The 23,817-nt window shown below is 47.2% G+C and overlaps 1 protein-coding gene across 1 annotated transcript in view; it reads left to right on the top strand.

Moving 5' to 3' along the window:
• The first annotated feature begins 1,195 nt into the window (after window positions 1–1,195).
• ZNF536 (zinc finger protein 536) overlaps window positions 1,196–23,817 on the top strand; it is a 450,290-nt gene continuing 427,668 nt past the window's right edge. The window contains exon 1 of the mRNA XM_040253951.1: window positions 1,196–1,337. The gene's annotated coding sequence lies outside the window, so the exon portion shown is untranslated. The remainder of the gene's footprint in view (window positions 1,338–23,817) is intronic.

Raw genomic sequence — 23,817 nt, 5'->3', positions numbered from 1 at the left:
GCATCACTCACATCTCTACCTTGTTACTTCGCCTTATACTATTTACCAAAGCGTTTGCCTTGAGGACCAGTATTTGCAAAGTTGCCTTAAAAAAGTTATTTTGTTTGATAATTAAGTCCTGGAGCCCACCGCGTGATGATTATTCTGGACCCATAAGGCAGAGAACCTGCGTGACGTTTTTCTCGAAGTTTAATTACCGTATGCTAATTTCCTTGCCTACTACGTGATTAATTAAAATCATATTTTCATAATCATTTGGCACTAGTATTGTTTTAGAATTATCATGATCTCCTAAATAGTGTCTGTAAATAAAGTCGCCTCTAATGGCAGGCGCGGGAGGCGAGGCTGACGACCTCTCCGTGTTTGTATCGCGGCGATTGGCAACATAACTGCCTTATTTACATTAAATACGCCACAAGGTTACAGCGCGGATCAACGTCATTTGATCGCTGATGACTCCCTTAAACGCCCGGGCTGTGACTGATTCTCCGCGTCCCGCTGTCCACCGAGATTCACCCGGGAGTTTTTTTTTTTTTTTTTTCCCCAGAAAAGAAACAGACTTTAAATAGTTTCAGGAGCAGGTAAGAATTACGCTTTTTCCTCTCCCCTTTTCCGTCTCTCTCTTCTCTCCCTCCGTGGCAATCTCTCTCTCCCTCTCGGCTGGATAAAAAATTCTTTAGTCAAAGGCAGGAATGCAAAGTAGTGACAAGCGAAGGGGCTGATATATGTCTCAGTAACGAGTCTGACAATCAGAATGTAGCTCTTGGAGAATAGATAGATTTTAATAAGTGTGTTTACATGAGCTCAAGGTCAGAAGCAAGCTGCGCTGTGTTAAATGGTTTCTTAGTTGCTAGACAGAGAGAAAAAATGGACGATCACACACCATTCTTTGTAGATTATTATATCAAGGGTTCAGTCTCTGGCTCATCAAAGCTAAATGCCGCAAGACCTATCTAGTTGCTGTGAATTATGCCAGGGCGACAATGGAGAGCGTTTTTAATGGTACAATGCATTTCACCTACCAGATAGGGGGAGGCCGAGCCGGGGATGGGGATGTCTGCTGGGGCTGGGTGATGAGTATCAATGAACGGGGCTTTTCTGAAAAGAGGCAGACGAAAATCGAGCCCGCCCTGCCCCGGCTGGGCTGGGAACAGTTCGCAGGGCTCTGCCGAGTGGGCGAGCGAGGCGCGCGAGCAGGGCGCCCGTCCCCCCTCAGCCCCGGAAAATGATCAAGTCAATCATGTGGACATGTTTCATTATTCATTGAACACAATCTTTTACAACGCTCCGTTTACGTGCCCGAGTTTGCTCCCGACGCCCGCGTTTCAGTGTTTAAGGTAAGGAAAACAAAGGTGGGGGGGTCTCGGGGCGCGGCGCGGTGGGGGTGGGGGGCCGGGGGGGGCGCGGCGGGGGGGGGTGGCCCTGGCGTCCGGGAGGAGGCAAAGTGAGTTTGGACTCTTGGCGCGGCCCCCCCGTCCCCTCCCCCTCCCCATCTCCGCGAGGCCTGCCGCCGGGTTCCTTCTCGCCCCACCGCGATTAAAAAATATGGTCTAATTAAATATCCGTGGCTGTGACGTTGGCGAGAGAAGCTGTCAGCGGGGGGAAAAAAAGAGGAAGAAACCGAGAAAGCGGCGGCGGCCGGGCATCGAAGGGCGCTAGAGAACTTCGGCGGCGAGCGGGACCCGCGCCTGGGCCGCCGCCTCCCCCGCCGCGGTCCCGGGACCGTTACTTTGAAAAGGAGTCGCCGGGCCTCGCGCCGGGCGCGCCAGCGGGACCCCGCGCCCCGCTCCGGGCCCAGCCCGCGCCCCCCAGCCGCGCGCGGCCCGCGAGCCGCTCTCGGCCCCGGGAAACTTTCAAAAGGGTCTGGGGGGTGGGGGGAGTCTGTGGAGACTGGGAGCCCGGGGCCGCGGAAACTTCTGCTCAAGTGACTTTCCCCATTTTCTCCTTCGCCTGAGAATCGTGCGCCCCTCGCTCCCTTTCTTCCTTCGCGGCTCGCTGCGGGATTCCGGCCCCGCCGCCGGGGGGTAGAAAGGGTAATTTGTAATTTTTTTTTTTAATCAAAGTTAGCCGATGCTTACAGTGTGTCAAACTCGCGGGCGCCAAGGGCCGCTGAGACCTGCCATTTTGTGTTTTCATTGGCCTCCTGTACCCGGGGAGTCGGGCGAGGCCAAGGCCGGGGGCTCGGTAGGGCCGGGGTGTCAGGGTCCGAACTCGCGACCCCAGGAAAGGCCGTGGCGCCTTCCAGCGCAGGTGGTGACCGCAGCACCTGCCCCAGCCTATCCCAGGCCCGGGGGGCCAATCCTGGGGCCAAAGATAAAAATAAAGAAATAAATAAGTAACAGGTTATGGAGGGAGCTGAGCCGGCCAGCCCGGGGCTGGAGAAATGAGGCCAATCAGAGTAAGGGAGTACGGGCGTGGGGGCTTAGGAAGGCGTGGAGACGGAGGGTTGGGGGCGTCTGGGAAGAGCGCAATTTGGGGGAACGGAATCCCCAGGCCAGATGTATGACCGGGAGGAAAATGATCTTTGCTGATAAACCTTTCTGTTTGCTTCAAGACATTTTTTGAAGATGAAGAATTGAGAAAAACAGTCGTAGGCGGGACCAGGATGTATTTTAGGCAAAAAAAAAAAAAAAAAAAAAAGGGGGGGGGGGGAGCTTTTCTTTGATGATGAGTAGGAAAGTGTCCAGATCTCGACGCGCCCATCTGTTGCAGTTTTGCAAATAATTTAAAATATAGATATCTGTATATAGATGGATGTGTGTGAAGTGGAAGGTGGAAACGCAGGCGCTGGGAAGTTAGGAAAAAGAAATAAAAGGAGATTCGGGGGCAGAGATTTGTCCCTAGCCCACTCTTCTGAGAAAACTCCTGCAGGGCTTTCTTTGGGGACAGGTGGAAAGTTGTCTCCCCTCCTTTTCCCACTTCTATATTGTGAACGTTCCTATGTCCGCCTCTTGGCGAACGTGTACACAACCCTCGAGTTAGGTGGAAGGTCGGACGATCGATTGGGGGTGGGCTGGGGACCGCGCAGGCCTGAGCAAAGAGCGGGGGCGAGGAGGGGCAGGGCGGGGTCCCAGCCCCGCGCGCCGGTCGCAGCCACGGCTGGGTTTTGTTTGCCGGATATTGTTATGTCTAACGAGTGCCTCACAGGAGACGTGATTTGTCAACCGCCTTCGTTTTCACTTTAGCAGAAAATACAGCGGCTGCGCGGCGTCCTGGCCTGCGGGTCGGGGAGCCCGCGGGCGCTGGTGGGCGCGCAAGAGTGCGTGCGGGTGGGAGCGGGCGGCCGGCGGATCGCTGGTAGGGGCAGTGGGCCGGGCGGGGTGAGTGCGCGCGCGGTGCCGGCCTCGGCTGCTCCTGCGCCTTCTCCCGGCAGCCGCCGCCGCTGTGCAGTTTAGCAGAAAACCGACAGGGGCCGCGTTTGCTGAGCGCATTCTGCCGCCGGGCAGCCCGAGCGGGCCGCGGGGCCCGGCTGGCCGGTGTAGACTCAGGGAGGGGGTTGGGGGGAGGACAGGCGGGGAGGGGCGCGAGCAGCAGGCTGGGCCCGAGTGCTCTCCGCTGCCAGTGTTCGTTGTCCCCGGTGTCCCGGGCGCGTTGGGCAGCCCCTGGAGCCCTGGCCTTGCGCCCCCGCCCCCAACCAGGGCTTAGGTGAACTTGGGGTGGGGTGAGCGTGCGTGCGTGCGTGTGTGTGTGTGTGTATGTGTGGAGGGGGGGAGGTTAGACTGGGAACGCACTGTTTTCTTTTCCAGTTTGATATTAGCAACTGGATTTTTACTTTGAGACCGGCTTTGCTCACTGCTGGGGTTGGGAGGGGGCGATCTTTTCCCATCACTCACATCTTTGTTCATTGTTCACTGAGTGGAAGGCAGGCGACTTAAAGAGACGAAAGAGGAAAAAGAGGGGGAGCAAGAAGAGGGAAGGAAGAGAGGCGCGGGGAGAGCGTCCCCGCCCCCGCCCGGGTCGGGTTGGACGGTGAAACAGTAAACCCGCGCACGGAGGGTCGCCGGGAAAGTGGACATTACCGCTTTAATTAACTTCGAGATGCTCCGGCGGCGGGACCTGGCGTAGCCGTGACGCGCCCCCATAAATCTGCCCGGCCCGGGGCTGCTCCGAGAACTCGTACAGTAGCGGCGTCAGACTCGACGCGCGCCTCCCAGTCCGGAGCCTATTTGCATAATTGGATCTTTCTTTTTTTTCCTTTCTTTTTTTCCTTTCCCCTCATTCTCCCTCCCTGAAACTTGTTTGAAAACCCAAGTGAAAACTGCGACGACCTGCACGCTCAAAAGCAAGTGCCAAGTAAGTGCCCTGCCGTGGCCTCGGTGCGCCCCGAGGTTAGCGCGCAAAGCAGGGGAGCGAGGTGCCCCGGTGCCGTGCGCTGCCGGCGGGCCTCGGCGGAGGGCTGCTCGCTGGCGGGAGGACTGCAGCCGCCGACTCCGGCGCTCCCTGCTAGCAGCTTGCACAACTTTTCCCCCCTCTGTCTCCCGAGTTTTCGGGTCAGGTGAGGTGTTTGGGCCAGGCGTGTACCTGTAGCGAGAATCGGGAGGCGATCATTGGGACGCGGTGGAGTTGGGCATCTCGGGTCCAGGCGGGTAGTCGGTCCCCGCCGCGGTGGAGGGTAGAGCTGCGAGCCAGAGAGCTGGCCGGGCCGGCTGCTAGTCGCGCCGCGCCGCGTCTGCAGCTCGTCGCCAAATGCCTCCCCCATTATTCTAAGGTTTGTGTCTCTGGCTCTGTGTGTGTGTGTGTGTGTGTGTGTGTGTGATCGGCTGTGCTTTAAAAAGAAAGGAAAGCAAGCACAGGAGCAAGAAGGGCTTCTCCCTTAGCTCCTTCCCTCCCCCCAACTCTAATTTCTCTAGCATCATTTATTTCTAGTGCTCGAAGGAGAGTGTGCAGGGCTTCTTTACTAAAGACAGAGTCACCGACAGACTGACAATTCTGTTGGAAATGCCATAAATTCTATAGCCAAAATGTAGCTACATTCATAAAATAGCAGCCGTGGCCTGTCCAGATAAGTGATTTTATAATATCTCAAATTTTATTAAAAACACAATAGTGTATTATTTATTTACAGTGTTCAGAACCTGGGGAAAAGTAGATTTTCTTGGGAGAAAACTGTGACCCTAGTTTCTGTTTGCTAGGAAATTTGCTGGCAGCTCGGCCCACCAGCCTGACGGGAAGGGGCAGGGGACTCAGCTTTGGCTTGGGGAGATGCAGGGGTGCAGCGGGCAACCCTCCGGCCTCTGCTTGGGGAGAGCCTAAGGCTTCTGGCTGAAGGCTGCTTTAGTTATGATGTCATTCTGATAGCGGAGTGCAAATGTCTCCTGATTCCACCATTAACCGCCTGGCTGATTTGCTTGGTAATGATAGCACTGCCATCCAGCGCTTTGACAAATGCAGGCCCGCAGAGCCCCAGGAATTAACTTTTCCCCCCACTGAGGAAGAAGCGAGCTGCCAGAAGTCTCACTACTGGGACCCTGACTTGAACTTTGTAGTGCCTGAATCCAGACACTAACAAGGATGATAGGCCCTTAGATTGAGGGACCCCTGTTTTCCCAAAGTTTGGAAAACTTTTAGAAGGCTTCAATCTACAGAATACCCTTAAGCTGGTAACACTTGATTTGGGTTGTGACCAGGCAGAGACATTTTTTTGATCATGGATGGCTAGGACCCCAGGTCTCTCTGGGCCCATTGCATAGAAGACAAGATTGTGACATCTGCTTCCTACCTTCAGTCCCTTAACTGTGACTTTATGTTAATATCACTGCAAGTAAACCGGATTTAGTGTGGATTTTTAAATAGTGTACAATGATTTAAGATTTCTTTTGATTTACTGTTCAAATGAAATTTGCATAAATGTGATGAAAATGAACTTAACATCTGGGCATATGAAAAAAGGTTAGTACCTCATATGTCATCTGCAGAGAAAGTCTCTAAAATGCTTTCGCCCTAAACTGGGTTCGGGGAAACAGTTCCTGGAGACATAAATGGTAATTATGGAAAACCTGGAGAAAGCGCTTTCAATAAATTTGCATTCTCTTGGACCACTGCTCTGAAAACCCATCTTGTTCTGTGCCTGGAGTGCTTAACTTCTGAGCAAGCTTGAGATCTCACAACTCAGCAAGTTAACTGCTGGCTGGGGCTGTCTTCAAGGAAGACATAGGGCAGAATAAGGAGAGACAGTCACGCTGCTCTGGTCCAAGCCGGAGGCCAGTAACCCCCATTATGAGAGAGGACAGGGAGGTGGCCAGGATGTGCAGCCCTACTAACCACAGCTGCCCATTGGGTACTGAAGGCAGTGCTGAGATGTAGAATCATTCATTGCCTGCTGAGCTCCAAAAAGCTGACAGATTAGGTTGTCTACTCTGCCTTAGGTAACCAAAGAAATTTCCACCAGATCAGACCTATAAAATCCAAGAGCCCATTCAAATGAACTCTGAACTTCACCTTTCTGAGCAAGAGAAACTTATCTCTGGCATAAGGGAATCTGAGTAAAACAGCCTTTCCCAAATGTGGTTGCCTTTTGCTCAAAAGTTGGCTGTGAATGGCACAGGTGTTTTTAAAGTGCCTTGAATGGAAGGGGAAAAAAAGACAGCAAAGATGCTCATGAGAATATAGATGAACTTATTTTTTTTAAAGAAGAGGATCATAAAAGAAGAAAGCAAATAGATTTATTTTTCCAGTTTGAATGAGGACAATTATAGCTTTTTAACGTCTTTGGATTTAGTGTTTTTAATAAGCCTTTTAAGTAAGCTGAAATATCAGCTTGCATTTTGTTCTCAGCATTATTTAAAGTGAGACTTGACGCAAGTTTAAAAACAGAAGTGAGCTTTTTGTAGGTCAGCTTTTGTCCATGCTGAGGTTGGGAGTCTCCTACAAACCTCTGCCAGGACCCTGAGCAGATGAGAGTGCTCAGCCCCACTTCACCCTGTCTCTAGGTGAGATAGATTTGGGTTGGAAGGCTGCCGGCGGTCAGGTGACCTGATGCTCTCTCCCGGACTGTGAAGGTTGGATTTTGGAGTCTAAAAGCAAGATGCAAGTTCACTGACATGGGAGAGACTCACATCTGCTAGTAGGGGCTTGTGAACTGAGTGGCTCAGTGGAACCATGCCTGTCGTACACACCGGCCGCCCCCTCTAGGACATGCCATTGCAGGACAGCAGAGACACTGGAGGGAAAGGAGGTGTCCCAGACAAGGTGGGGGTGGAGGGTCTGACTGGTGTGGCTCATTGTGTATTTTACCTGGTCTTGTGGTACCTGTTTCGGAGTTGTTGAGAGAGAGGCCTTTTGTTAAGGAGAGGGTTGCTTGCTCAGTTCTGGGCTGGTGGCATTGAATGCCATAGAGGGTAAGAGCCAAGCTAAGTTAGAGAGTCCTATGTGCAATCAGACCGAGCTAAGCCAGGGAGTTGGCCCACCAGGATCTCAGTTGTGGTGATGCTGGTGTGTGTGTGTGTGTGTACACGCGCGCTGGAGAGGGTGTTCTTGCTAGAAACACCTGTTATGAGATGATTTCCTATTTATTCACAGTGTATTACCCAGGGTAGATTAGTGAGTTTATCAGTGTCTGTGCACAGTGGAAGGATTGGGGCTAAAAGAGCTGAAGGAATCACAAAGTGGAGGGGGACTTGTATGATCAGGAGATGGACCCTAAAGAATTCAGGCCCCCTTTCCTACATCATTGTGCAGAGAGCAGGGCTGGTTTTAGTGGGCTCTCTTGGCTGCTAGAGAATGTTACCCGTGCAACTTTCACTTTAAAAAATCATCGTAGATCTTTGGTTTCTCTTATATTGGAGTTTTTGCTGCTACAGAGGGTATTGCTGCTGCTGCTGCTAAGTCGCTTCAGTCGTGTCCGACTCTTAGCAACCCCATGGACTGTTGCCCACCAGGCTCCTCCATCCATGGGATTTTCCAGGCAAGAATACTGGAGTGGGGGTGCCATTGCCTTCTCTGACAGAGGGCATTGAGCGCTTGACTTTTCACGGCCTCTGAGCACGCTAGAGGTCAGGTTTATCTGCCATAAGAGACCAGATCCAGGTGAGGCCTTTGGTGGGACTTGCCCGGCTGGCCTGAACATTGTTTCTCTAGACCAGGGTTTCTCAAGTGTGACACTAAGGATGTTGTTGCCCACTTGTAGAGTCTGTCCTGTGTCTTATAGGATGTTGAGCAGCATTCCTGATCTACCCACTAGACGCCAGTAGCTCTCCCCAGTTGTGACAATCAAGCATGTCTCCAGACATCTGCATACGTTCCTCTGGGGGAGAATCAGGTTCACTTCCCACAGCTTTTATGTGCCAGGCCCCATCCTGGGCGTCTCAAGGGGCACAGGGAAGTCTGACCCTCAAGGAGTGCACAGCCTGGTGGGGAGACACATGTGTCCCAGTGCCCTGGGATACCAGGGCCTGTACCACGCAGGGGCAGAACTGGGGGTCTGAGAGGAAGGGGAATCTCAGTCCACAGTAGAGGAATACCGGGGTGGAGGGTATCTGGGGCTCGACTCTGACTGTTTTTATGTCAGTTACACCCCGAAAACGGCCCTGCCAGTGAGAGCTGTGTTTCTGGGCTCCCTGACTGTGACAGGCAAACCAAGAAGTATAAGGCAACAGTTCTCAGACTCTGATTTGAGGCTGGGCATCCTGCTGGCAGGGTGATGATGGTGGCTTATTTCTGTGCATTCGCTACATGGCAGTCATGGGTTCTAAGCACTCGACTTGTTTAATCCTTACAGCCTCTCTATGAGCAGGTACTATATTTGTCCCAAATTTCAGGAAGGGAACCTCAGACACTGAGAGAGGGGAGTGGAGGATCCAGGATTAGAACCCATCCAACCTGCCTCTGGAGTTGTCACACCCAACCCCACTCCTGCCCAGAGCACCTCCCTTGACCCACAGCCAGCTGCCCTTTCTGAGGGCACATTCACCACAGAACCCCTGGAATTCCATCATTGACCTAACAAGCTCATCCACACAGAGCCAGCAGCCCCTTCTAAGGGACACAGATCTCCAAGTGGGGCCTCTGGGTGGTACTGGCAGGAAAGTTATGCAGATACATTAAGAGATGCAAGAAGGAAAATTAGTTTGTAGGGTCCCCCTCCTCTACCTACCTATTCTTACTCTGTAGCTTTAGAATGAGAAAATTAAGTGCCATTTTGACACAGGAAAAATGATCACCGTAGGCTTGAGCTGACATTAACCTGAAAGTTCTCTATCAAGGCTTTGATCACCTGAACTGTGTTTAGCTTTGATTACTGAGGTGGGCTTGTCTCTTGTGCTCTGCCCTACCCTGTTCTCTCTGTCTCTTCTAGTCCTTCAGCTCAGCCACTTCACGATCTTTTAGCCTTTGTTGGTTGTTATCGAACACACATTCACCTGTACACATAGACAGGATGAAGTAACCGTATTTAGGTTGTGAAAGCTAACCCACAGAGCTTCTAAAGTTGAGATTAATCACAGAAATGCCCATTCAGCCTTAATTACAATGATGTTCTCACTTGCATGTCTGAGGTTTCAAAATAATTCCCATAGATTTGGATGAGATTTTGGTTCGTGGAAGGGCTAGATCGTAGGGCTCTCAGGGAACACTTATGCCTGTAGTTTCTAGGCACCTGAGGAGGCAGAGTCTGGGGCCTCTCTGTAGGTGTGCAGAGGTGGCCAGAACATAGCCACCAGCAGTGGCTGCTCTTGGGTGCCTGCCTTATGCCAGACCCTGCACTCTGCACCTTGGATATGTAGTCTTAGGGAGACCTTTTGACAACAGAGTGAAGGGCATCCCTGGGCTCGGTTTCACTAGTGGGCAGACTGAGAGGTGTGGCCACTTGTTGCAGCTACAAGCTAGGGTTCAAAGCCAGCCTCATTAGCTCTGGGTCTCACACTGCTGACCTTGTCTGCACCCCTGCCTCCCTACTCAGTACTCAGGACTGTGAGTGCAATCATCCTTCCCTGTCATAGTAACTCGCCTTTCTCTTGGAAGTTAAAAATGTAAACCAGAACTTGCTACTTGGAGAACATATGCATTGTTGTAAATTTGTTTTCAAGAGGGAGAAAATATTTGGAAACTGTATCAGCTAAACTGTATCAACTATAGAGAAGCAAACAGATCACACACCACATAGATATTATATATGGAATTTAATTTCTTGAATAGCTTGATTATTTAATTTTATCTTTCAAAATATCTGGAAACACATTTCTTATTGACTAGAGAAGAAAGTGGAACAAATTTTTTTCTTGTTCTTTAAAATTTTTTAAATTCTTTATTAAAATCTATTAAAGTCAAGTCAAGCAAAGCCTTCCAAATTATTACAGAAAGGCTGTCATTTCTATGAAGCCTATTGAAGGGGGTGGGAAATCTTATCAAAATTACAGCTAAAGTGCTTTAATTATTTTGTATCCTCGGCCAGTGCTTGCAGTCTGGGGGTTGTAATCTATTGTTGCCAAGTGGCTATTTCAGCAGCCTTAAATCTGTACCGAGCAGAGAACATCTCACTGGTGAAACATGGCTGGATCTGGCAGTTAAAATCAGTGCAGGATTCCTGCAGCATCTGAGAAACTTTATTCACAAACATTTTCCACCTGAAAGAGGGTCAGCTCTGGTGGGTGGCAATCCTGCTCCGAGAGCCCAAGAAGAGTTCAAAAGGTGGGAAAGTGCAGTGTGGGAATGTGGGAGAGGGAAAGGCTGCCACATGCCGACATTAAAGGATTTAATCTGTGCAGCCAGAACCTCTTCGATGGTGGAGGGCGGCCTCTGCGTTGGTCCCCACTGCCACGAGGTCTCCTGAGTCCTCGGGCCGCTCTGAGCCATCTGAAGCCCCGCTCCACCAGGAACTCTCGTGGACTTTGGAAGCACCATTTCTTAAGCAAAATGCCAGACACCCTGTCTGCGGTTCTTTTCTGAGCTCATTGATTTGACAACTTAATATCTATTTTCTGTGTGCTTTTTGTTTTGTTTCATTCTCCCTCTTCCCAGCCTCCACCGCCCCCCCCCCCATTTCCTCCTTTTCAGCTGTTTTCACCCTTTGCACACGAATTTCTGAAACTATATTAAAAAAGCTTTCCTTGAAGTCTGGTGGGGGACCGTTTGAATTTTAGTCTTATTTAAAATTCTCCTCTAGCATATTTTAGAGGCAGAAGAAGTACAGACACGCTGATATGAACGTTTGCATCATCTGAAAATGTATTGATTAAGCCCATAAGGTGGCAGTTTCCCCTTTAATAACTGCTGCCACCCCAAGGAAGACACAGTGGCTTTCTAAGTGCGTGACAAATGAGGGGCTCAGCTAGGATCTGGTCATCTGATTGGCATTTCCCGTGACGATGCTTCTGTGATGTAACCAGTGGCGATATGCTTGTCTTTTGAGGGGGGGACGTGTGTTCTGTGCTTCTGGCATGTTTATTCTTTAGCAATGACTGTCTGGTGAGGTCAAGTAATATATTGCAGATTATTAGAGTACGTACCATTTTCAAAACCCTCCCGGAAGAACTGGCTGCGTTTTGACACACTGCCCTTTTATCTCAGTGATACCAGCAACTTGATCCTCACATTTCCCTCTTGTCTCAAAAGGTTGACAGGAGCTAGATCCGTTGTGAGACGTTTTTTCAGGGACTGCTGGCTCTGCCTGAATTAGGAGCCTGGCTGCTCAGGTGACAAATACCAGGCCTATGTGTGGATCATGGGGACAACTGGGTCTGCTGTTCAGAAAACTTTCTCTCCCTTTGCATGATAATATTGTTCTGATAAAATTCGTGTAATTCTTGTGTGTGATCTCCACATACCACCTTCAATAAAATAATTTGTTTATTGATCTAAAGAAGGAGTGGTTTCCAGCTGCTTCGTTCCTTGGGACAGACTTTTCGAGTTAGAATCTGTCTCTTTGACTCTCTTCTGCTAGAGGTTGGCCTCCTGTGGAGGTCGGGCAAAGGGGTTAGGCGGCCTGGGGAGGCTGGGGACCAAGCACTATTTTCTTTAGGAACCAGGGCTGAGCAGAATTCAAGGTAAAATTCTAATACAACAATTTGTGCTTAAATGGACTGATATTTGTGTTTGCCCATCTCCATCTTGAAGGCAAGTGAATTAAATCATTGCTGCACTGGGGAGCAGTGCAGGGGCCCCTCTTTTTATTAATTTCTATCATCACTCAACTGTTAACCCTTAGATTAACACAAAGAAACTTCATGTTCCTTCCTACTTTCTGTATCATTGCTCCAGAAGGAACAACTACGGGGGAATTCTTTGTGTGCAGTTTATTTGCTAATTAAATTTTTTGCAATGGTTACACAGTACATGTTTTGCTTGATATATCAATATCTATAAGTTAGTTTTTTGCATTATTTACTTTTTAGGGGTGTTCCCTCTTTCATTGCATGATTAAGATGCTTATTTCACTGAGCTGGAAACATCGAGTTTGTAAATGAGGAAGAGCTAGAAACATTTTTGTTTTTGTTTTTAAGCAGTGTAACACAGTAATAAAGAGCTCAGGACCAGTCAAATGGGACCAGGCTTGATACCCAGCTCCATTCCTTTCAAGATCTTTGAGAGCAGGACATTTTCTGTCTTTAAGCCTCAGTTTTCTCATCAGTAGAATTGGAATATTTTTTCCTCCCTAATTGAGTCTTCAGGATTAAAAGAGAAAATGATCAATTAATGAGCCCAGAGACCAGCTATTCTACAAATGGCCAGCTAATACTATTACTTGTAGTGTACATTTTGTTAAATATTTTAGGAATGAAAACCCTACCCCAAACAATAGCCATCAATCATTTGCAAAGCCTAGTGAGGTGTCATTCCTCTTTTGTTTCCCTGACTGGTCTTTGGAGTTATTTATCTGGGAATCAATAAGTATCAGCTGATTGATTTTCTATACATTTCAGAAGAAGCATTTTAAAGGGTCAGCTGAGTTTATGGAAGGTTATGGAGTGGGGGTAGGGTTTAAGTCTTCACTAAACAAATATGCTCATTCCAATCCATCAAGTGTTAGCATTGTGTTTCCAACCCCCCCCCCCACACACACACCATACCACACCACACCACACCATACCACACCCTGGTTGTGGTAATCTTAGTAGGAACATTATGCACCTTACTCTTTATCTTTGCCCTGGATCCAAGCCAAAGGCCTCAAGGAGGCACTACTGTCATTCATTCATTCTTCATTCATTCATTCATTCTTCATCCATTCATTCAATCTTTTAAAAAATATGTATTAAATGTATTCTGTGTCCTAGGCAGATTAGTGGTGTGAAGGAGAGCAGAATCACTTTTGAGGGTGTTATACCAAGACCAAAGTACAAGTGTAGGCAGTGAAGGTGATGCTTTAGGTTCCAGGTTCTGAAATACACACACAGACACACACACACACAGAAGCACACATGAAATTCACCTGATTTGCATACTTACACACAATCACTTGCTGATTTCAAGGGACCCAAGTGCTTGTGCATGAAGTATAAAATAAATGAGTTGAACTTGTGGCCATTGCATTCAAGATGATTACCCAAGAGAGAGGTAGGGAGTTGAATGTAACTCCTTTACTTTTTCCTGCAGGGGAAAGGGTGGAATTCTGGGTGGCTTTTCCTCACTTGGGGGGATACCAAATCTATGACAAAATCAACATTCCAGTCATCCTTGGAAAGTACCTAGGAACGTTATATTAAGAAACAAGATCCCATCTTCCTGTAGGAAATTTGAAACCGCAATCAGGTCTTGTAGATATACATCTAGCATTTATTGAGTGCTTATTACACAGATGACCTTGGGCTTTAAAGTGCAAGATATTGTTTAATTTAGTTCTTAGAACACTGCCTTTTGGTGGAGAAAAGGTGTTATATCCATGTTGTATGACTTGCCCAAGGTCATGTAGCTGGTAGATGGCATTGCTGGGCTTTCTCTGCATGGACTTGTGCCTGTGACTGTGGCTGTGTGTGACCTTTGGACTGGGGCTCTGGATAGCTGGTCTGGACCTTCTCTGGAGATGGCATTCTCTAGAACAGAACCATTGGAGAGTCAAGGCTTCTGAACTTCATGAACCTCTTCTTCAGCTGGAGTAGGCTGCCATGGAGCAGAGCCCTGGGCAAGCGGTGAGGGCTGCTTTCCTGTCGCACTCTTTCCTTTGCCCCACTCGAGGCAGTGTCGCCGTGCTCTACAGTTCATCCTCCTGGATTTATCCATCCTATAGATATTCACTGTGTAGATGCTGAGAACACAGCAGTGGACCCAATATCCACGAGTCCTGCAGCTCTAGAGAGTCATAAGAGACATAATATTTGTCATGCCCACTTTGATCATGAAGATTCTGAAGGAAGAGGACAGAGGGCTATGGGGAAGCCCCTCTTCAACGAGTTGGTCAGTGCTGTTCTTGGTGGTCTAAAGGTGAGAAGGAGCCAGTAAAGCAACGGGTAGGGAAAACTCCCAGTCAAGGGAACAGCATGTGCAAAAGCCCTGAGGCTGGGAGGATCTCAGTGGTGAGAAGAAAGAAGGCCAGGGTGGTTGGAGCTGATTGTGGACTGCTCCCCAATGGACATTACAGTTGTCTTTCTTTGCACCGAGGAGATGTTGTCTAGCTGAGGCTGCTCGCTCAGTCTGCTGTGAGCATGGCCTGTTGAGGGCACTTCTGTTGGAGGGTGTCCGCTGGTAGCTATGGCCTTCTCTGCCATCCAAAGTCACTATTTTCCTTCCAAGTGGCCCTTCCCTCCTTCCATCCGTCCCTCCTTCTCCCAATGTAAGTCATTCATTCCACAAATATCCACTGAACATCTAATCTGTGCCAGGCACATAGTGAATATAAAGTTAGTTGCAAAGATAAAAATTATGTAAGCTCTCTCAGATTTTAAGATCTCCTGAGATTCACAAGTGCTTCTGTGATGCCTGGCTCCCCTCTGCCCAAATCCCAACTCTATCGGGTGTCCCCCTGACTGCTCAGTTCTGCTGTACTTAGTTTGGTTAGACTTGTTTGTTTAGTCTCAGAGGAGAGAGGGTAAAGCTCAAGTATGCACCAGCTTCTCAGAGTCACCCTGACTCTCCTGTGCACAGCCATAGTGGCTACACACTTCCTCCCTTCCCACCTCTTGTTCCTGAGCATGCACCACATCAGGTAGTGTGCAGAGCACCGGCGGGAATGACGGGCAATGCCACCATGGGGCCTCTGCCTCCATGGGGAACTCAAGTTTGTGCTTGATTAAGATGTCTTGGGATTTTTGAGGAGGTTCTTACCACCCAGAAATTTCTGGGGGTCATGAACTCGTTCCCCTTTCAGGAAAGGGACAGCTTGGCAGGAAAGCCAGATACTTGTTTATATCACCTGTAAGTCCAAAGAAGACTTTATGCTATAGAACTTGAAAGTACACATTTACATGCCTGGCTGTTTTGATTCATTACTTACGTGATTACTCTAGTAACTTTTAAATTTAATTTAGTTTAATTTTTTAGTGGAAAATGAAGTATGTCCTGGCTCTTTGGATACTGAACTTTTTTTCTCTTCATTTGGTTTTAAATGGTTAAGTAAATTTCATTAAATAACTGTAAACATTCCAAATCATCCTGCATATATATCGTATTTCATATCATCGCAACTTCAATGTAAAATATTAAAATGTAAATGACTCAAAAGAAAAATTATGGAAACAAATGCATGACTTTTATTACACTTTCAGAAAACTTGCTCAGATATTTCCCCTTCCTTAGCAAAAATCTGTGATGAATTAAGAGAAAAAACATTTAAGGGCACTATAAAAAATAATTCTTTAGAATAAAGGAACAGACCTTGGTAAGCAGTATTCCCTCATTTTATCTGTTCAGATCTGTGAGTATATGTTAGATATTGTCCACTCATCAACTTGATAATTATAAAGTAAGTTACATCAGCATGAATACAATCATTTTAATTTCTGAGCTTTCGTTGGAATAATAGTTTATCCAAGTATATAAATATAAATCTAAATTTGTATATATTTCATGAAATTTGAACTAACAGTTCTTCCTTTTCCTCTTAAGAAATATTTCAGTATAGTAAAAATTGTCTGGGAAGCATTTGGTATTTTATTTTGGTCTCTATCACGACTCCCCATGTGATTGTTCTATATTAATCTTGAAAAGTGACACGAGATTTCTTTTCCATAATAAGTAGCAAATAAGTTAATAATGACAAATGATAACTCTAATGAAAAAATTATATTTTCTCCAACTTAATAGAAGAGTGCCAACAATAGGTAGGATAAAATAAAATCAATATTTTGACACCGCTCTATTATGTTTGCCTCATTAATTTGGAGAAAACTTCTCTCTTCAATCCTGAATCACAAAGTGTCAACAAATAGTAGTTTTAATGTCTACTCTCATTCCAGTACATTTAATGCTTTGCAAGTTATTTTTGGAGGAAAATGATTTTTGATTCTGCAGATGTATAGAGATTGCATTGTGTAGGTTTTTGTCTTAGGGAACAATGAAAAAGTTTTGCCATGTAATTTGTATTCAAGAGATAGTTCATTCCAAATTCCAATTCAGCACAATACTATATGGTTTTTCATATAAATGAATATATGTGTATGCATATCTGTATGAGTCTATGTGTATATATTTGTGTATGTATTATTGTCCTGTTTTATTTTCTTCACCCACACTCTCTCTCTCTCTTTTTTTTTTTTTTTTGTCATGGGCCCCTGCAGTGAAAGTGCGAAGTCCTAACCCACTGGACTGCCAGGGAATACCGCCCCCACCCTGCCACACACACTCTCTCTCTCTCTCTCTCTTTCTCTTTTTCAAAGGGCATGCTCATTCATGTTTATTAATTTCACCCAAAGTTTCACCTAGCTTCCTCTTCCTTCAGAAGAATCCGGCATTTCTGATTTCTGAGTACTGATTGTCAGTTGATTAAGGTCAATGCTAGCACTTATTCAGGCTCCTATTGACTGGGGCCACGTGATATAAGTGATTGATCCACCTTAGACACAGGCTTGCTAATTTTCCATTGTAATGGTCCTTTCCACCTAGTCCATTCTTCCTTAGTCCATACAGTCTTTAAGAATGCTGCATCCTGCACACACCCCCCTCCCCGTCCGTGCTGTTACACTAACGCAGAATTACATCTTTCACTTGTGCAAAAGTATTTGTATCACCACTGCCTGTCCTCCTTTGTTTTCCTGAGATCACAAAAGCCTGAGATTTAGAATAGCAGATAATAACACACGGTGCATACTATTGATGCTGCTTTAATTGTCTTATTGACAACTCGCTTGAACTTGGAGAAGCATGCTAATATTTATCATCCTGTGAACTCATGTGCATTTTCTTAACTAAAGTTGTAATTACAGAAGAATTTCGAAACTCAGATGTCTGTCCACAACAGCCTCACCTTTCCTCTGTGTGGACAAAGGCTTCCAGGCGGCTGCATGGAGAAAGAACTCTTCACTCACTGCCCCCTAAGCGTTCGTGTCCTCTGGACTCTTCTCCCTCTGACTGATTAATGCCTTGACCAGCACCTGGCCAGAAGAGGCAGAGATGGGACCCACCTGAGCAGTTGTAAAAGGGGCAGTGCCCATCTGGCTTTGGGGTTGCCCAGAGGTTTTTGTTTTTTGAAGAGCCGTGTTTCTTTCCTTTTGGGAAATGCCCATAAAGAACATTAAAAGATTTAAAACAGGCTGGAGTTGGAATTGAGGCTGCTGTGCTGGCTAGGAGGCAAAAATCCATTTGAGGAGGGCTTTGACAAGCTGGAGTTGATGAATGGAGCCATCATGGTGTAACCAGGCACCTTACTATCCCTATCTCCCCTTTGCTCCCCATCATTCGCTAGGCTCCGACACCGGCCCCCTCTCAGTTCCCTGGGTGTGGCAGGCTTGATCACACTTGAGGTCTTTGGCATGGCTATTTTCTCTGCCTGGAACACTCTTGTCCACACCTTCACCTGGCCGCTTCTGCTTATCCCTCAGGTCTACCATAGGCCATCTCTTCCAAGAGGCTTTTCCTGGCCGCCCTCTTCCTCTCCGGCACATTGGTCACCCCCCAGCTCATTGCCCTATTTTGCTTTCTTCATGGGATTTATCTTTCTGGATTCATCGAGTGTTAGCTTATCTTGTGTCTTACTCCCTCCACTAGAACTAGACTCCCCAAAGCCCAGGGCCTCTGCGGGCTCTCTGATGACTTTCCTTCTAGCACCTAGACCAGTAGCTTGCAAAGGTGGCCAATTGACCAATATTTTTTGAAAGAAGGCTACTTTCCTAAAGGAAAAAAAAAATGTGTTTGGGAGTTTACCCTGACCTTTGAGAACAACGTTGTGTCATCCCCTGACACGCCCTTTGTTTCTTTTTAGAGTTGGGGCTGCAGCTGCGTCTTTCTCCAGGCTGCTGAGAGGGCACCATGATGGTGAATGAGAAGGGCGGTTGTTGACTATTAGTGTTATTGCCGAGTTTCTGCCCCTCGTGGGGCACTGCTCAGATGAGGGGCTTTCTTCTGGTTTGGGTTGTGGCTACGGAGGCCTCCTGTCTCAAGCTGTCTCCCTGCCTGTGACACCATGTTCGAGGTGGGCCATGCAGTCTCCCCCCACAGCCTCTCCCTTGACATCAGTACGTGGGGCACGGAGAGCCCTCATCGGGGTCTTTGCCGCTGCTGAGAGCAGCTGCGTGGGGCCCTGATTAACACGGATAAAGTTGTTAGTGGCTCTACATTCTCGTCTTTGGCAGCACTTGATGGGGGACCCTGGGCAGAGGAGCCGTGGGGCCTGCAGAAGATGCCGTCTTGACTCCCTGATTGGTGAGGCGCTCATCTGACTGATGAGTGAGGTGGAGCCACCCCACTGGCTTCAACGAGACACTCGAATCACAGAGCGTGATTGCAGAAGGGGAGAGAGGACTTTAAACCTATGTCACATCCTGTTGCCCATGTGACTGCCATCTTGGGGAGTTTCGTGACACTCGTACAACTTGCAGAGCCTGTTTGCTGAAAGTGCTGGAGATACTCGTCTTCCTCCTCCCAACAAGTCAACCGCAACCGAGAATTCCACGGAAAAAGACAAGATGGGGTAGATCTGGGAATGACGGTCCCATGAGTCTTCATTTCCACCTGTTTGTCCCACAGAATTCTTCCTCTGTGTAAAATTCCTCCTTTGACCCCTATTATTTGCTTTACTGTGTGAGCTACATACACGTCTTTTCTCCTCTACTAGATGTGAACTCTTTGAGGACAGAATTTTCTTTTTCTTCCCTTGCTGTGTCAGTGACTTGCCAGCCACTAACTGTCCCCCACCCTCACCCCACAGGGTGTCTGGCACCTGTGGGAGGGGTTTGGAATGGGAGATGGAAATAATAAAACCTTAATAAAGAATTAGGAACACAGGTGTCTTTTGAAATGATTAAGAATAATTCCCCAGTGACTTGTTTGTGATTTTATAAGTCTCTTGGGCTAAAAACTATTTGCTATCTAGTCTTTTTCTTTTTTCACTTCAGTGAGTTAAAAAGTTTGCTAATTACTTAAAGGGCCCCACTCTACAAGGGTGGCTTGAGACCACTATTACTCAAAGCCAAAACTTTTTGGGTAGTGAAGGTTTCATTGAGAATGGGTTCCATGAGGATGCCCCTGGTGGTCCAGTGGTTAAGAATCCACCTTCCAACTCAGGGGATGTGGGTTCGATCCCTGGTCTGGGAACTAAGATCCCATATGCTGCAGAGCAGCTAGTGTGTCACGTCCACAACTAGACAGAAGCCAGAGTGCTGCAACCGAGACCCAACACAGCCATAAATATTAAAAAAAAAAGAGAGAGAATGGGTTCCATGATCAGGTATAATAAGGAATCCTTTAGTGGTGTGTGCTTCTTGGTGATGACCTGTTGTTGAAAGTGAAAAGCGAAAGTGTCAGTCACTCAGTTGTGTCTGACTCTTTGTGACCCCATGGACTGTAGCTCACCATGCTCCTCTGTCCATGGAATTCTCTAGGCAAGAATACTTCTCTTGCTCCAGGGGATCTTCCTGACCCATGGATCAAACCCAGGTTTCTTCCATTACAGGCAGATTCTAGACCCTCTGAGCCACCAGGGAAGCTCCTGACCCTGTTATTTTGCAGAGGGCTAGGTGGAACATGGCTTTTCATTGAATTCTGGCTTGGACTTAACTCATGACTGCCTTCCAGTCTCTCTTCCTTGGAGCCTCCTAGTCACCAGCATCCTGTTCAACTGCTGTGTTTCAGCTATTTGATTGTTTGAATGCAAATAAAATATGTGTTCATGGGGACCCACTGTGTGCCCTCATGGCAGATTTTCGGATACAATTCAAACGTTGAATGGAGGTACAAATCTGGGTCCGGGCCCTTGCTTGGTTAGTCACTTAGGCAATTTATTATCCCCGCTGGATCTGTTTTCCTATCTGTAAAATGAGGAAGGTGTACCTATCGAATTGCTCTCAAACTTAGGCAGATAAAAGAATAGCCTGGGAGACTTGTTAAACAACTGTATTCCTGGGTACCACCCTGACAGTCCAGTTTTGTAGGTGGTGCTGATGCCCAAGGTGCAGCCATGAAACTAAAAGACACTTGCTCCTTGGAAGAAAAGCTATGACCAACCTAGGTAGTATATTAAAAGGCAGAGACATTACTTTGCCCACAAAGTTCTGTCTAGTCAAAGCTATGCTTTTTCTAGTAGTCATGTATGGATGTGAGGGTTGGACTGTGAAGAAAGCTGAGCGCCGAAAAATTGATGCTTTTGAGCTGTGGTGTTGGAGAAGACTCTTGAGAGTCCCTTGGACTGCAAGGAGATCCAACCAGTCCATCCTAAAGGAAATCAGCCCTGAATATTCATTGGAAGGACTGATGCTGAAGCTCTAATACTTTGGCCACCTGATGCAAAGAAATGTCTCATTATAAAAGACCCTGATGCTGGGAAAGATAGAAGGCAGGAGGAGAAGGGGATGACAGAGGATGAGATGGGTGGATGGCATCACTGACTCAATGGATATGAGTTTGAGCAAACACCGGGAGTTGGTGATGGACAGGGAGGCCTGGTGTGCTGCAGTCCATGGGGTTGCAAAGAGACATACACAACTGAGCAACTGAACTGAACTGAACTGACATCCAAGGATACCCAGTTGGTCCAGTGGCTGTTTCCATTTCTGCTGGGATAGTGTATGAAATGAATTTGGAGAAGTGGTTAAACATTAGCAAACCTTATTTATTGTTGTCTACTTGGTTTTCTCCAGTTTGTCCTAACTTCGCAGAATGTTGCAGAATTAGAGAGTATTCCTGGCCACAATCACAGAAATAATTCCAGAGACTTACCATCCTGAGAACCTGTCACTTTGCAGTTCAGGTGACAGCATCAGAAAGCTCCACTCTGGGCAATAGAAGTACCACAAATCCTTTATTTGACCTCAACTAATTAAGACATTTTCTGGCATCCCACACATCAAAACTAGGCAATACTGACCTGGCCTATTCATACGAGAGCCACATGGAGCATGGTGGCAGAATCTTTTTGGTTTGAATTCAAACCAGATAAAAAATAGTAGAGGATGACAAGGGAATTGTCACAATTTATCAACAGCCTCATCTTTGATTTTAAGGCTGTATAGCTTCAAACAAAACAAAGCAAAAATAGCAACAAAACAGAAAACCTACCAATGGCTAGTAAGTTCTCAGATTTCTATATGGTGAAATTGGGGAGATGTTCTTGAAAGCTCTAGTTGCAGTGAGAGTATATGCTTGGAAAGAGACTTCTAAGCTTTCGTTGTATTAAACACCAACTCCATGTGTGTTAAAAATACTCTTCATAACTCCCTAATTGAGCAAGCGGGACAAGATGTTATTGATGCTGCTCTAGGTGCATTTGACTTTTGACCTTGGCCAGCAATGGTTCTGAGAAGTCATTTCTTCTGAGGACTATTAGATTTTGTCCTTTAACAAGGAAGACCCTTGAATAGATGGATGTCTGTTTCTTTCGTCTTTTTTTGCACCCTCTCCAGAAGTTTGGTGACACTAAGCAGGAAGGACAAATCATCACCACGTGCAGATTTCGTATCAAATAAAAGAACTCAATTTGCTGCCAAATCTGGGTTTAACCTCTCCTAGATCTTTGGTCGTGCATAATTAATATACTACTCAGCATTTGACTTTTGTGCTTTTCATACAGATTTAATCTTAAAGAATGCTCCGGGTCCTGCGCTCACAAAAACACATTCAACTTATTTCATGGGTTTTGCCTTTGGGTTTGGGGGATACCCTTGCTTGAGTTTTGAAGAAGATGAGCTGTATGGCTCAAATACTCTGTCCCTTTAACTCTTCAGCAAACACTGATTCAGTGCCTAGCACTGTGCTTCTGAATGGTTGGAAATGAATGTTGCATTGCAGCTATAAATACTAATACCAATACTTGAGGTGGGGGCAGAGGGATGGGGAAGGATGCTGCTCTGCTCCACTGCGGCACACTTTACAGGTCACCTCGCATATCTTTTCTCACTGAGTCTTCAGTAGTCTTGTGAGGTAGGTTCACTGTCTGACTTTCCTACCAAGGAGCCTGGAGCTCAGAGGTCCAGGTGACTTACCGAAACCCTCGCTTGTAGCCAGCAGCTGCACCCTGGTGGAAATGCCCCGTCTCTGCCTGCACACCCTCTCTTTCCACTGCGCTGTGTGTCTCATGGCTATGATTACTTAGATTTGGTCAGAAGAGCAGAGAGGGAGCTGCTGGGTGCTCCGGAGAACAGCACCAGCTGCCCTGTGCCTTCTTGGGGAGTGAAAGAAGGCCAGGTGAGCAGTTCACAAAGCCACCAATCTGCAGTGCCTTTTCCTGGGGAAACATTGAGCAGAGTGATCACTGAAAACTTAGTTCTTATTTATGCCTGCTGCTGGGAACGTTTTGGGGGACATTCTTTAAATGGTTTCTTCTCTGGGCAAAGACAAGCAGTTTCTGAATCTGCCCTCTTGCCAAGTAGACGAGATGTAAGAACATGTTTTCTATTGATTTTTAAAAGCAATTCAGGACCCAACTGGTAATAATAGGTGTGACCTGTGCGTTTTCCAGGCAGTCACAAGCAGCTTGGAGCCTTGTTGTGCGACTCTGATGTTTGGGATGTGCATTCTTTGAAGATTACTTCTAAAGCAAGGCGTCCAAATCCTTAATTCACGATTCTGTCTATTCCTGTGGTGTTTACATTCCACCATGGCAGAAGATCACTGTAAAAAAGAAAGATGAAAATGCACTTTTAAAAAGGGCTTTCTTGCTCAGGCTTCCTTCAAAGACCCTGTCCTTGTCCCCTCTTGGTGATGCTGGGGTCTGTGTTTCATCTGCAAAGAACATATGCGTTAATGGTGATTTAAAGGTGTGTCACATTGTCGTGACACATCTGGGCTGAGCTCTGGGGCACTGAGCCACAAGGAGAGGCGCTGGTGTGACTTTGGGGGTGTTCGGGCATGTCTCTCTGGCATCTGTCTCTGAAGTACTTCCATATATTTTGCTAAGGAGTGCTTACCGCCTTTGCTGGAAGTTCATTCTGGAAGGATCTTGGGAAAGTGGCTGGTGGAGCTGATTGATTTGGCCAGTGAACAGAGCAGGGCTTTGCTAGGGCTGGGCGTGAAGAGCGGAGCGCTGTTTCTACTTAGAGGAGTCTTTGAGATTTGGCGTCTGGGAGGGAGAGTAATGTATGGAAATCGGGCCAGGTAGTACCACTTGATTCCCTAGACACCAAAACGACTGTTTTCTCTCCTCGGTACAGTCTCCCTGGTGTTATTCAAAAGGTACTAAGTTCAGTTCAGTTCAGTTGCTCAGTCGTGTCCGACTCTTTGCGACACCATGAATCGCAGGACGCCAGGCCTCCCTGTCCGTCACCAACTCCCGGAGTTCACTCAGACTCGCGTCTATTGTAAATA

The sequence above is a fragment of the Oryx dammah genome, unplaced genomic scaffold (assembly GCF_014754425.2).
Source record: "Oryx dammah isolate SB20612 unplaced genomic scaffold, SCBI_Odam_1.1 HiC_scaffold_13, whole genome shotgun sequence".
In the NCBI taxonomy this organism is placed as follows: domain Eukaryota; kingdom Metazoa; phylum Chordata; class Mammalia; order Artiodactyla; family Bovidae; genus Oryx; species Oryx dammah.
Note: the sequence above shows the minus strand (reverse complement) of the source record. Positions and strands in the feature narration are given on the sequence as shown.